This window comes from Lontra canadensis, unplaced genomic scaffold (assembly GCF_010015895.1).
Source record: "Lontra canadensis isolate GAN:19392208 unplaced genomic scaffold, GSC_riverotter_1.0 scaffold48, whole genome shotgun sequence".
Classification (NCBI taxonomy): domain Eukaryota; kingdom Metazoa; phylum Chordata; class Mammalia; order Carnivora; family Mustelidae; genus Lontra; species Lontra canadensis.
In genome coordinates this window covers 14,954,960-14,968,765 of record NW_022631042.1, presented here as the reverse complement: position 1 = coordinate 14,968,765, position 13,806 = coordinate 14,954,960, and the positions used below count along the sequence as shown (strand labels likewise).

The 13,806-nt window shown below is 37.5% G+C and overlaps 1 pseudogene; it reads left to right on the top strand.

Annotated features, from left to right (window-relative positions):
* The window catches only part of LOC116876954, a 50,184-nt pseudogene that overhangs the window by 22,855 nt on the left and 13,523 nt on the right, over positions 1 to 13,806 (top strand).

The window sequence follows — 13,806 nt, the reverse complement described above, 5'->3', positions numbered from 1 at the left end:
GACAAGAATCCATCAGAATCCTAGAGGAGAACATAGGCAGTAACCTCTTCGATATCAGCCACAGCAACTTCCTTCAAGATATGTCTCCAAAGGCAAAGGAAACAAAAGCCAAAATAAACTTTTGGGACTTCATCAAAATCAAAAGCTTCTGCACAGCAAAGGAAACAGTCAAGAAAACAAAGAGGCAACCCACGGAATGGGAGAAGATATTTGCAAATGACAGTACAGACAAAAGATTGATATCCCGGATCTATAAAGAACTCCTCAAACTCAACACACACAAAACAGATAATCATATCAAAAAAATGGGCAGAAGATATGAACAGACACTTCTCCAATGAAGACATACAAATGGCTATCAGACACATGAAAAAATGGTCATCATCACTAGCCATCAGAGAGATTCAAATTAAAACCACATTGAGATACCACCTTACACCAGTTAGAATGGCCCAAATTAGCAAGACAGGAAACAACATGTGTTGGAGGGGATGTGGAGAAAGGGGAACCCTCTTACACTGTTGGTGGGAATGCAAGTTGGTGCTGCCACTTTGGAGAACACTGTGGAGATTCCTCAAGAAATGAAAAATAGAGCTTCCCTATGACCCTGCCATTGCACTACTGGGTATTTACCCCAAAGATACAGATGTAGTGAGAAGAAGGGCCATCTGTGCCCCAATGTTTATAGCAGCAATGGCCATGGTCGCCAAACTGTGGAAAGAACCAAGATGCCCTTCAGTGGACAAATGGATAAGGAAGATGTGGTCCATATACACTATGGAGTATTATGCCTCCATCAGAAAGGATGAATACCCAACTTTTGTAGCAACATGGACGGGACTGGAAGAGATTATGCTGAGTGAAATAAGTCAAGCAGAGAAAGTCAATTATCATATGGTTTCACTTATTTGTGGAGCATAACAAATAGCATGGAAGACAAGGGGAGTTAGAGAGGAGAAGGGAGTTGGGGGAAATTGGAAGGGGAGGTGAACCATGAGAGACTATGGACTCTGAAAAACAATCTGAGGGTTTTGAAGGGGCGGGGTGTGGGAGGTTGGGGGAACCAGGTGGTGGGTATTGGAGAGGTCACGGATTGCATGGAGCACTGGGTGTGGTGCAAAAACAAGGAATACTGTCATGTTCATAGATTGGAAGACTCATAAGTATAAGATGTCAAAAGTTCCCCCAAAGGGTAAATAGATTCAATGTAATCCCAGTGAAAATCCCAGGAGAACTTTTCTAAGAAATCAGTAAACTGGTTGCAAAATTCGTATGGAAAGGCAAAGGGCATACCTTTGCCAAACCAGTTTTGTAAAGAGTTTTAACATTTACTCTTAAGCCTCAATGATCAAGAGAGTGGAGTACTGGTGAATTTATATATGCATAGATAACAGGAAAAGAATTTTGGTCTAAGGCAACACTTAAGTAGTTAACTAATTTCTAACATGGTGCCAAGGAAATCCAATGAGCAGAGAATAGACTTTTCAATAAATGGTATTAGAACAATTGTCCATCTATGTGAAAAAGCAAAACAAAACAAGAACAACTCAATTAATACCAACGACCATATACACAAACTAAAATGTTTTCTAATGGGGGTGCCTGGGTGGCATAATTATTAAGCATCTGACTTTGGTTCAGGTCATGATCCCAGGATCCTGGGATCAAGCCCAGCATCAGGCTCCCTGCTCAGCAGAAAGCCTGCTTCTTCATCTCCCACTCCCCCAGCTGGTGTTCCCTCTCTTCCTGCATTTCTTTCTGTAAAAATGTTTCCTAGGTTGTAAATGTATAACCTAAAAAATAAAGCTTCTAGATGAAAATACAGAAGAAAATATTTGTGACCTTGGGTTAAGCATAGATTCCTTATCTAGAACACCAAAAGCAAGATCATAAAAGAAAAATTTGATAAATGGCATTTCCTCAAATTTGACATTTCTGCTTTTGCAAGACTGAAAAAAAAAGAGGAAAATGGAAAATGTCAGGTAAAGTCAGAGTAGAAAAAGATACTTTCAAAAGACAAATAAGGGGAAAGCCTGAGTACTAAGAGAAATATCACTACTCAACAATAAAAGAAACGCAATTAAAAAATAGGAAAGACAAATAGTAGAATTTAGGCAGAAGTCACCTGAAATGTACTTTTCTTCTGTTTTTGGTAGAATTTTATTTTAATATTTTTTATTTATTATCTTTCAAAAAATATATTTTTTAATATATTCATGAGAGAAAGAAAGAGAAAAGCAGAGGCAGGCTCCCTATGGAGCAGGGAGCCCAATGCAGGACTTAATCCCAAGATCTGAGATTCACAATCTGAATGATAGGCAGATGCTTAAGCAACTGAGCCAACCAGGTGCTCAGTATTTGGTAGAATTTTAATATAAGAAAATAGAAAAACAAAAACAAAAAAGTAGCAGAAGACCCACAATTGCTCAGAGATGTAGAGAGCTGAAAATGGCACTGCTGCCATTTTACAATAATATCCAAAAAAAGCAGGAATGAAACATAATACTTTGAGTCCATCAGAGAAATGAGGTTGTAGGGTATGTGACTTAATAATCTGGAGGTAGGGTGCCTGGGTGGCTCAGTGGGTTAAGCCTCTGCCTTCGGCTTGGGTCATGATCTCAGGGTCCTGGGATCAAGGCCTGCAATGGGCTCTCTGCTCAGTGAGGAGCCTGCTTCCCCCACACCTGCCTGCCTCTCTGCCTACTTGTGACCTCTCTCTCTGTGTCAAATGAATAAATAAAATCTTTAAAAAAATCGGGAGATAGACAATCCTTTGCAGGGGGAAACAGAAGGTGAGCGTTTGCTCACCCTGGACAGATGTTGTCAAATACATTCACCTGGTCACAACATTAAAATAGAATTTTTAATGCAATAATAAGAGCTAAGTTATCTAGTGAGATATTGTAAACTTTTGGGAATATACAAATGGTATTTTCCTTCAACTTTTAAGTGTCTTCTCCAGGAGCCTCACAAAATTCTTGCAGGGGAGATCAGAGACAATTCAGCGAAAGCTTCCCTTGTTGCTATAGGAGGGGAAAAATATCTACTGTTGAAATCCACCCACCTAATCTACCCCATCACCACTGTAGAAAAAAAGTGACTTCATCTACAGGGGAAGGACCTTGTGGTATCTCACTGCAGTTAAGGGAAGGTAAAGAAGGCAACCACTGAAACTTTCTGCAGAACATTTCCCCTGGGTCCGAAAGTAACATGTATACATCTGCAGAAATGTGGGCATCAAAACCATGGTCTGAAGTAGGAGGGTATCTACCATATCTGGAGGAGGAAGAAAGGACTGAAAAGTTCCACCTCAGGAAAAGAGTCAGGAATACTTGTAAAGGCTATGTCCTTATGAACCAGTTTCATTCTGTCTGCTTAAAATTGAAACTTAATAAAAATATCAGAGAATGTCTCCTTCCCTGACCATTCACCAACATGCTAGCAAATCTTGAGTAAAATTCACAGTGGAATAGAACTCAGACAGTTCAAGAGACAGACTATATCTGGGGAGCAGAACAAGGAGAAGACTCAAGAGGGGGGCAAGATGGTGGAAGAATAGGGGACCCTATTTCAACCAGTCCCCTGAATTAAGCAGGATATCTGCCAGACCACTCTGAACAGCCTGAAATCAGCCCGAGATGTAAGAAGATATGTCAGGATCTATACAAACAGAATACCTCCGGTGGCCAGTTTCAAGGTATAAATCGGGGAGCCATGATCCTGTGGACAGGTATCAGAAGATAAATGGAAGAGAGAGGGAGCAGTTATAAGCACTGGTACTGGGAAGATGAAATAACACAGGAGCACAAAGGCATCCCAGGCTGGGGCAGACACATGAAAAAATGTCCATCACTAGTTAGAAGGACAAAAATTAACAAGGCAGGAAACAACAAATGTTGGAGAGGATGTGGAGAAAGAGGAATGCTCTTACACTATTGTTGTTGCTTTTTATTAATTTTTTCAGTGTTCCAAGACTCATTTTTTTTAAAGATTTTCTTTATTTATTTGACAGAGATCACAAGTAGGCAGAGAGGCAGGCAGAGAGAGAGAGAGGGAGAGAGGAGGAGGAAGCAGGCTCCCCGCTGAGCAGAGAGCCCGATGTGGGGCTCGATCCCAGGACTCTGGGATCATGACCTGAGCTGAAGGCAGAGGTTTTAACCCACTGAACCACCCAGGCGCCCCGCCAAGACTCATTTTTAATGCACCACACCCAGTGCTCCATGCAATACATGCCTTCCTTAATACCCATCACCAGGCTCACCCACTGAGATGACTCAGTGAAGCAGTTCAGTTGTAATGGGAAAGGCCACTGTGATGTGTTGACCCTCTGCTAGGGTCAACACATCACAGTGGCCTTTCCCATTACAACTGAACTGCTTCACTGAGTCATCTCAACTCACATAGGAACTCAGGGGCTCTTTAAGTTACATCTTACATTGCCCTCAAACAACACGACTGTTTATTTTGAAAAGCTAAAAATTGTGAATAGGAAAAGAATCCAGAGTAATAAAACAACAGATTTTTTCCTCCAAGATTTTTTCTTACAGAAGAATTTTGCATCATCATAGCACCTAAAGCAATAACTATGGTAATTTTTAACATTCCCCCAAATCTGTGAACTTTCTTCAAACAGCTGATCTATAAAATGTTTGTATTTCTGCATAAAGGTGTGGAATTATTATTTCATTGTTATTATATACATAATAAGTCTTTTCTTCCAATTTTCATGATGGCCTTATACTTCTCCACACTCTTGCCAAATACAGTGAAAAATCTATAACTCAGAGAGAAAAAGAGCTCAATGATAGGTATGTTTAAAGAAAACCTAAAGGAAAACTGTGGAAGCCAGTGTCTTTCTGTGCTCCCAGAAGGAAGATAACATTGAATTATTATAGATGGGGGTTTTGGTGAGGTCTTCTGGGATCTAATAGTTCTTTACAACAGGAACATAATAAAATTAACACTGAGACAGATCTTACTGAGAAAGTCTTTCCTTGGTTCCAAAGCAAAACTTTCTCTCTTGTCATTGCCTCTGAAAAACAGGGCTACCACTGCTTCCCCAGTCCTGATGCACATCTCTTCATGCAGAGATTTCTGACTAGTCAGGGACAATGTCAACCCCATGTATGTACATATGTCTTCAGCTCGGATATGTAGGTTGACTCTACTCCTGTCTTGTTTTTATGTCCACTGTCAACTTGTTCAAGGGCCTTTGATTTCTCTCCTTTTCAAATGAAGATATCCAAATAAGAATTTCTCAGAATCAAATCTCCTTTACCCTAACAGTGGACAGAAGTGTGCACATAGGTTGCAAGCTCCCTAGGGTTTTCCTGGAGAAGCCATTGTGCAGTGGCACCAACAAAATTGGAAAACCACTGAAACATGAATGGGTCATCCAAGATTATGAACAAGAGAAGCCCAATTCCTGCTTGGGTACAGATAGAAAAGACAACAGAGTCTTTTTCCTGATAATCCTTAATGTCTTTAAGTCTGAGGAAGCCCCCTGCTATTTTTGTGCATGCTGGGATCTTACAATGTCACAAAGTCAGAAGGGATCTGTAAGAAAACCTTCTCCATTACTAATCTTTAACTCCTTTCTCACTTGAGCAGCCACAGCAGACCCTTTGCCACTCTTAATCACTGCTTCATAAGCTGTTGGAACAGGAAGGGCCTTTTGCACATACGTAGCTTAATGTTCACACAGCAAATGGGATGTGGGAAACCAGGGAGGGCAAATGTCTTGCCCAAGTCTAGTTATCCACAGAGGCAAGGCTGCAGGTATATTTCCAAAGATCATAGAATACCTTCCAAGATGCTTCTTCTTTCAACATATCAGAGGGCTTATTTTCCAATTTGAGTTTTAATAAGGAATCTATTTTTTTCTGTGGGAGATAGAATTCTACAAATTTCTCCTTTTATTCCAAGAAAATATTGTCATCACGGAAAGCATTTTCTCACTTTGCTTTCCCTGATAAAGATTAGTGTGGCTTTCTAAAAATGGAAATGATTTTTCACATTTTTCAAATGTATTTCTGTTGGTATGTTCACTTTTTCGGTTAGAGAAACATAACCTCTTTCAGAAACACAATCCTAAATTTCTGACACAGTAGCCCTGGTGTTGGTGAGAACAGAAGAGGTTTTTCTTTGATGCATATCTGAGCAGTTTCACACACTCGAGCACGCACTCGAGCACCTGGAAAACAAAATCTCTTTATTCTCTGAATACTGTTCCTGGTAATTTAGAAAAGTCATTTGTTGACCAGTCAGTTCTGATCTTCTTTTTCTCTTTATTTCCTTCCTTCCTTCCTTCCTTCCTCTCTCTCTCTTTCTTCCTTTCTTTCTTCCCCCTTCCTCCCTTCCTTCCTTCCTTCATTCCTTTCTCTTTCCCTTCCACCCCCACCTTTCTTTTTCTTTTTATTTGCTCTCATCATCTCCATTTTCTATCAGCACTTCTCCATCATTGCTGCCTCCATCAAACAGATATTTGGGCCAATTAATTGGAGGAAAACTTATAAAATATTAGATGTCATGAAGCCTGTATTCAAGGAATTTCAAAGAATTCAGAAGGTAAAATCACCAGTATAAGGTTTCTACCTGCTGGTCCTGCCATGAAGCTCAGAAGAAGGCTCACATTTTTGTAGAAGCTTTAAGTGTGATAGATAACCTCTAACCATGCTAAATCAAAATATTGGCAGAGGAGACTATGCTCATAGTAACTCCTCCTGGTAAGTAACTTTGTTCTTTTTTGGTCCTGTGAATGAAGAAAAAAACAAACAAACAATGTAGAATCTACTTAGCATATGGACTGCAATTTTTCAGCTCCTGGTCATGATATATGGAAAGAAAACTACTTTGTAAAATGTTTATTGACTTGCCAGCTTGAAAGCAGATTGAAATTCCACTTTTGGAAAATTTATACACAAAAGCATAGGTACAGGCTTGAAATAAAAATATTTCTGTGACTGTGTCTTTGGTACATTTGTGTAAGTTATTGATTCAAGATGTTTTCCATGTAGGTGGCCTTTTAAAGTGAGACATTCTTTGATGAAGTAGCTGTAGTGCTCTTTCTCTAATCTATATGATTGCGTTTAATCTCATCCTTAAGAGCAGTGCAAAAAATTTAGCCTTTACAGTGGATGACTATAGAGCATCAATAAATAAGCATAATATTATTACTCTAGCTCCTTAGTGGGTAGACTGAGTTTAGTCAAAATCTGTGCTATTGTGCCTCTTGTGATATTGCCTAGAGATGGTCCAGCTTAATGAAATTTGTGAGCTCAGAAAACCATTTCATCTCAAGTCCATGAAAAGAAGCTCTCAGCATGGTTTTACATCCTTGTTTGTTGATTTATTGAACACAGTTTCTATGCTTGACACTAGAGGTAAAAGGGTGCACAAGACACAGTCACAACACTCAAAAAGCTTGTAGCCTAGTGGATAAGTATTCTAGATTGCTGCTTGATTGAGCCCCATGTATTTTGGCCTGTGATTGCCAGATGCATAAAATGTCGGATTCAAGAACTCCTTTGCCTTCTTAATTTATATAATATTTATTGCTTATAAAATCTGCATATTTGTTTAGCAGAAAATTTGATAAATGGGCCTCAAACCATCCAATTAAAGACAATAATACTATTAACGAATATTTAGTGAGAGTCAGACACCATATTGCCTTGTTTCTGTGCCTTATCTCAATCCTTAAGAGCATTATACAGGGCATCTTCTTATTCCAATTTCTCTGATGGGAAACTGAGGCTTAGAGAGTTCGTTATTTGCCTACATTCACATGACTAGTTACTATGGCAAAGTTTGGGACCCAATGGATACTTGTTTGTTCCTTAGTGCATGGTCTATACCATTATATGCTATGAGAAACGTTAAGCCATAAATGTATTCTGAATATATAGTCCTTTGTAGTCTGACATTTTAAGTAGACTATGTAATTGAATGTGTAATAGTAATAGCTCAAAATTTGTATGACTCCTCATGCAGAAAACAATGCTTCCATTTCTAATCATGGCACTAAAATTGCTTCTCTTCCTCCCAAGACATCAAGGAAGTCATGTTGAATCTGCACTTATTAAATTTTCACAATGTGAAATTTAGGGTATTTTTATAAAAAGGCAAGTCCTTTGGACACCATTCCATTCAATCTTTCTGTATTGGGATCAAATCTGCTGGGGCTATGGAAGCTAGCAGAAGAACAGGAGCAGTTGTACTACATGTAGGTCTCAGTTGCAGAACTCAGAGCTGCCTTTGCACTCCTGCTGGGACAGCTGCAGAAAGAACAAACTAAATAGGATCTTCTGATGAGCAGCTCAGGGTTTTAAAATCAATATCCTGGAACTTGTTAGGGTAATTTGGAGTTCAAAGGAACAGTTTTTCAGTAATAAATGGGTTAAGAGATCATCATTAATATTTCATACTCTAAAAACTCATCTGTTCTTGTATCAGAGAGGACTGAATTCTGGAAAGAAATTACTTTATAATCAAACCAGATATCCATCCCCTCAATGTGTAGAAATACAAAAATATATACCTATAAAATATTGAACATTCATATATTGAATATTAAAATACAATATTTCTATTTTGTTCCTCTGTAAAATCATAGAAGTAGTAACTAAGTTGCAGAAACAGAGGGAACACATCTCCTGGAAAAGGAGATCTAGGAAAAGAACTGGTACATCTAGGAATGGCATCTAGGAACTGGCATCTAGGAAGAGAACTGGTACAATACATAAAAATCTTTTAAGAGAAAAGATTTAGAAGTTTCCAAAACATAGTGAGAAAAGGTAAAATCAGACTCTCCAATGTGTGTGAGTGAGTTGGGAAAGACAGACACAATCTGTCCAAACAGAAAGGGGCCAGGTCACCCATTCTTGACTATGTTCATATCTAATGTGATTTTGCTTGAGATTCATCTTTGTTTAATGTTAGCAGTGTCTATTTACATATAAATATTGAAAAAATACAAACACATTTTAAAAGATGTGCACAGGGAAATTTCTGTAAAAAATTTTCAGACAGTTTACCTGGAATAGCTGGAAGAGCAGCAAAGTGCTTGGTCCTGGCACAATTCTCAGGGTTACAGGTAAAATATTTTTTAATTCTTTCCTGTAGTTGGGGAGGGGAGGCAGTGATGCTGGGGTGTGGGTAGAGTGGGGGCAGGCTATGTGCTGGTGCTGGCTCAGAATTCTAGGATTGGTCCCAGTTTGGTCATAAATAACAGTGGGATCCTTGGAGACATAGTTGACTCTGTCCTAGTTCTGGGGGTAGTTGCTGCCTGAGCTAGCATGGAAGACAGTAACAAGGAGCTAACTAGCTAGAGTATCTGGGATTCTCTACAGGGTGGAGCTGTTAGGCCCCTTAGAGATTTCTGTGTTGAAAACTTGTATAGAAACTTGTGTATTTTATTTATGTGATTCCAAAAATAACTAAAAGAAAATAATTAACAAAAATTGATAAACTTGTCTTTTTGTCTAAGGCAATTTGTATCAGGTATCGACATACTCAACTGCACAAACATATCCAAGAATGTCTTAAGCTGGGTTTGTTTTTTCTAAATTCAGTCTAGTAAATTTGTTCATTCTTCATTAGACTTAGAGATAAAATTTTGCTGGATGAGGGAGAACATCTATAGGGATGTATCTACCCTAAAGGATCTAGTCAAATAAATGTTTTCAAAGAATTTTCACAAGGCTGTTGAAACTTTGGAAAAGTGAAAGAAATATTTTTGTACTTTTCTGGTTGTGGTCATAGGCATATATGAATTGATAAACTGAAAAGCAAATTTATAGTCCCATTTCCCCCCCCAACTGACTGCATTATAAATTCTAGCAACCTAATTAAATAGATGTAATTCATGAGGTCTTGAAAATTTTATTTTTAGGAGACTGAGGTGCGGAGAAAGATGTGGACTGTTTCTGGATCTTTTGCTTTCTGTATACTCGTCCTTCAGCAAATAAATTTTCATTCACCAATCTTTGCTTTCTTAGCAGTATAAAAATAATACATGCCCATTAGGGAAAAATTTCGAAAAAAATTAAAAATTAAAAAATTATGACACTTATTCTGTTAGCATTTGCTATATTTCCACCCATTCACTCTGTCAATGTAAGAACCATCTCAAGTGGATGCTGTAGAACTAAATGAAATTAAATATGAAAATATCTACTGCATAGGTTGGTACATGGTCAATCATTAAAAAGTCAGTTCTACAAATTCCAATTATCACCCAGTGGAGTTTTTAAAATCAGGAGTATCGAAAAATATATGAATTTTGATCTATTCCACAGGTCACTTTAGAACAATTGGTCAGTATTTGTAGAATACTTTCAATTTCTAAGACTCATTTTGGATGTTTCTAAAAATGAGTAGAATGTAGTAAGCAATACCTCATATATTGTTAGTCTCAACCTAAGTTGATCTCTCCCTTTTCAGTGGAAACATCTGGATATAAACAAGGAAGAGATTTTATAATTGAATATATAAAATTATACTAATACAAATAAAAAGTAAAAAATTCACTTTTTAAATAAAACTTTTTATTTACTGTTTGAGAGAGCATGCATGCCAGAGAGAGAAAGAGGGAGAGAGAGAGAGAGTGAGCACACAAAAGCTGGGATGAGAGGCAGACAGAAAGGGAGAAGCAGACTCCCAACTGAGCATGGAGCTCAGTGTGGTGAGCTCCATCCCGGGACCTGGGGTCATGACCTGAGCCAAAGACAGATACTTAAAAGACTGAGCCACCCAGGCATCCCTCACATATTCATTTTTAATAATTTATATCTTCATTAGATTATATCTACAAATTAAAAATTATATTATTATAAATAGCATGAGAAATACCACTTTTTTTTAACCTCACATTTCACTAAAAATTTTGTTCAGATTCTTCAGCGCTATCTAAAATGTGTATATTGGAGCAAATTTTCAAAGTCATCTTGGGGTCTGAGTTTCTGGGGATACCTTAATGATGATGTCTTTGGATATTTTATTGGAAGACACATTTATCCACTTAAAAAATAAAAGCCTTTTTTTCCATTTATTTTGTTATTATGTGTATGTACAATGTAAGCATAGAGTATAGAGACTTTAATGCCATGTAATATTTACCAAATCCATATTAAACTTATTTATTTATGTATTTATTTTTTACTGATACTAGCTCTAAACTGACTTTAATTGAGTCTATTTCAGGTTGATATCTTGTCCAAGTGCATTGTTTAATCAAAGAAGAGTATTGGAAGACCATCTTTTAAAATGAGAGGTTGCCCAAACTAAAACATAAGGCAACCTCTGTTTTATGAGGCTTAATTTTGGAGTGAAAGCTTCATCTTCTGCTCTGGCATTTCAGCTTGTTTGAATTCTAAATGTTTTGCATCTATATCACAGAGCAGGATTTACAAATATCTTCTCCCATTTTTCATGTCACCTTTGATGTAGACCTCACCTAAATATCAAGCTCTAGGGCTGAAAAAGAAAAAGCTCTAGTGCACAAACTATTTCTTATTTATGTATTTATTTATTTATTTTTCAGGTCTTGAAAAAGTTTATTTATATACATTTAACTTTTTATTAGAAGTTTTAAAAGTAGGTAGACCAAGCTATTGTGGGGTGTTTTTTTTTTTAACTTTATTTTTTCAGTGTTCCAAGATTCATTGTTTATGCATCAGACCCAGTGCTCCATACAATATGTGCCCTCCTTAATACCAGACTCACCCAACTCCCCACCACCTCCTCTCCAAAACCCTCAGTTTGTTTCTCAGAGTCTACATTCTCTCACGGTTCATCTCCTCCTCCAATTTCCCCCAACTCCCTTCTCCTTTTCTTCTCCTAATGTCCTCCATGTTATTCCTTATGCTCCACAAGTAAGTGAGACCATATGATAATTGAATCTCTCTGTTTCACTTATTTCACTCAGCATAATCTCATTTATTTATACTCCCTATTTTCAAAATCTATTTGAAAAGCGCTAAGATAAAATATGAAAAGAGTTAGGCAATGGAATAAAAATAGAACAAAAGAACTAAGGAAATGAAAACAGAAGAAGAAAGGCCTGTGATTATCTAGCACGAAGCATAGGGTACAATTTTATCTTCAAAGGTAAGAGAAAAATGTATTAGAGTACATACTTTTTATTAACTGAGAAAATGAAGCACACCAAATTTTGAAATATGTTTTTCCCACCATAAAATGAGAAAAGGACTTCAATGACTGAATCATTTAAGATCAATGTGAAGTGAAGGAGTACACATTGCCTTCCATATACATTTTATAAAATGGAAGAAATGGTCTTTAACAAATGCACTTCATGTTACCACTGCATCCTTATTATAGGCCCCATGATATTTAATGTTATTCACAGATAGTGACCTTCAGCAGACTTGGTCAGGCAGGTGACAGTCTAGGAATCTAATGTGACAATAAGAGGCTTGGAGGTCAAGGCAACCAGCCACTGATTTCATTGTTCCATCATGAAGGCCCACTGTAGAAGTTTGAAGCTAAACTTTGGACATGAACTAGAAGAAAATCAGTTTGAGGTAGATTTTTCTGATGAGAGCTTGGAATGTTCATAGATTGTGCTGTTGGTGGGGAAAAATGCCATTTGCTTTGGACAGCACAGGTAAATCTGTTCCATGAAGTGACCCCTTATTACTAGGCTTTACTAACTTCTTTACTTTACTAATTTTACTAACTTTGATTTTCTTATCACTGGAAAGGCATCGGATAAGATATGACAAGTGATTCCCTAATAATTGTGTGTGAAAGACACACTTTCAGTGACCATGGTTCGGATAATTCCAGACCTAGTAGAGCAAAGAGAGATGCAAACAAAGGAATAAATCTTGGTGCTCAATTTACATAGGTCCAATTGTTATCCCCAAATACTGCATTCCCATTAGTAAGGGAAGGTTTGGTTTCATGAGATTAAAATGTCATGTTGGAGAACACAGTCATCACAAACAAATTGCTAATAATAATGGTAATGATAATTATGATTTCTCATTTTCATAGCATGTCTAGATGTGGTTATCTTAGGAAAGATTTCTATACTAATCTTTACAGTAAAGGTCAGCATAGATAACATTGTGCAAACACTGTAATAGCATCTGACCTTGTGTCTTAGTGGACTTGCATGAAGTGTTCATGCACTACATGTGTAATTGTCTTGAAAACATTTGGCCAAGAACAAAGTTGATCATGACAGATAATTTGTGTGAGTTGACACATTGCCTTTTCTGCTGGTGAAAGGAAGTTGGCAGAAAGCCTGCACTTTGGACTCAGGCTGACCTCGAGATCTGACTCCACCACTTACTGCTTATGTGAACTTGGGTGATTATTCTCTGGCCTCAGTTTCCTAATCCAAAAGATGGGATAACAGGATGTATGAGGGAGGCATATGAAAATCAAATGAGAGACTGTAAATCAGGTACTTGGCACATTGTCTAACACATAACAGGTTCTGCGTAGATGTTGCCCCATTTCAAACCGAAAGGGATAATTGTATCCAGTATGGAGAGTGGTTTGTAGCCAATCATACTGACAGAGCAGAAATTCTTCTGAAGATTTGGCTCTACTTCTAACCACTCTAGTGGAAAGTGACCTTACTGTAAAATGATACACAAAATCCCTGAATTTAGAGGTATTTGTTTAATGGACTTTTCCCTAACTTGACACAAAAATGAAATCAAAATAAAATATTAATTTTTTTGGTATTTGTAAGTTGTTTTATCTACTTAAATCTTAGTCCTTTATCTTATGATACCATGTCTGACACCAAAATGTTTGGGCTTCATACTG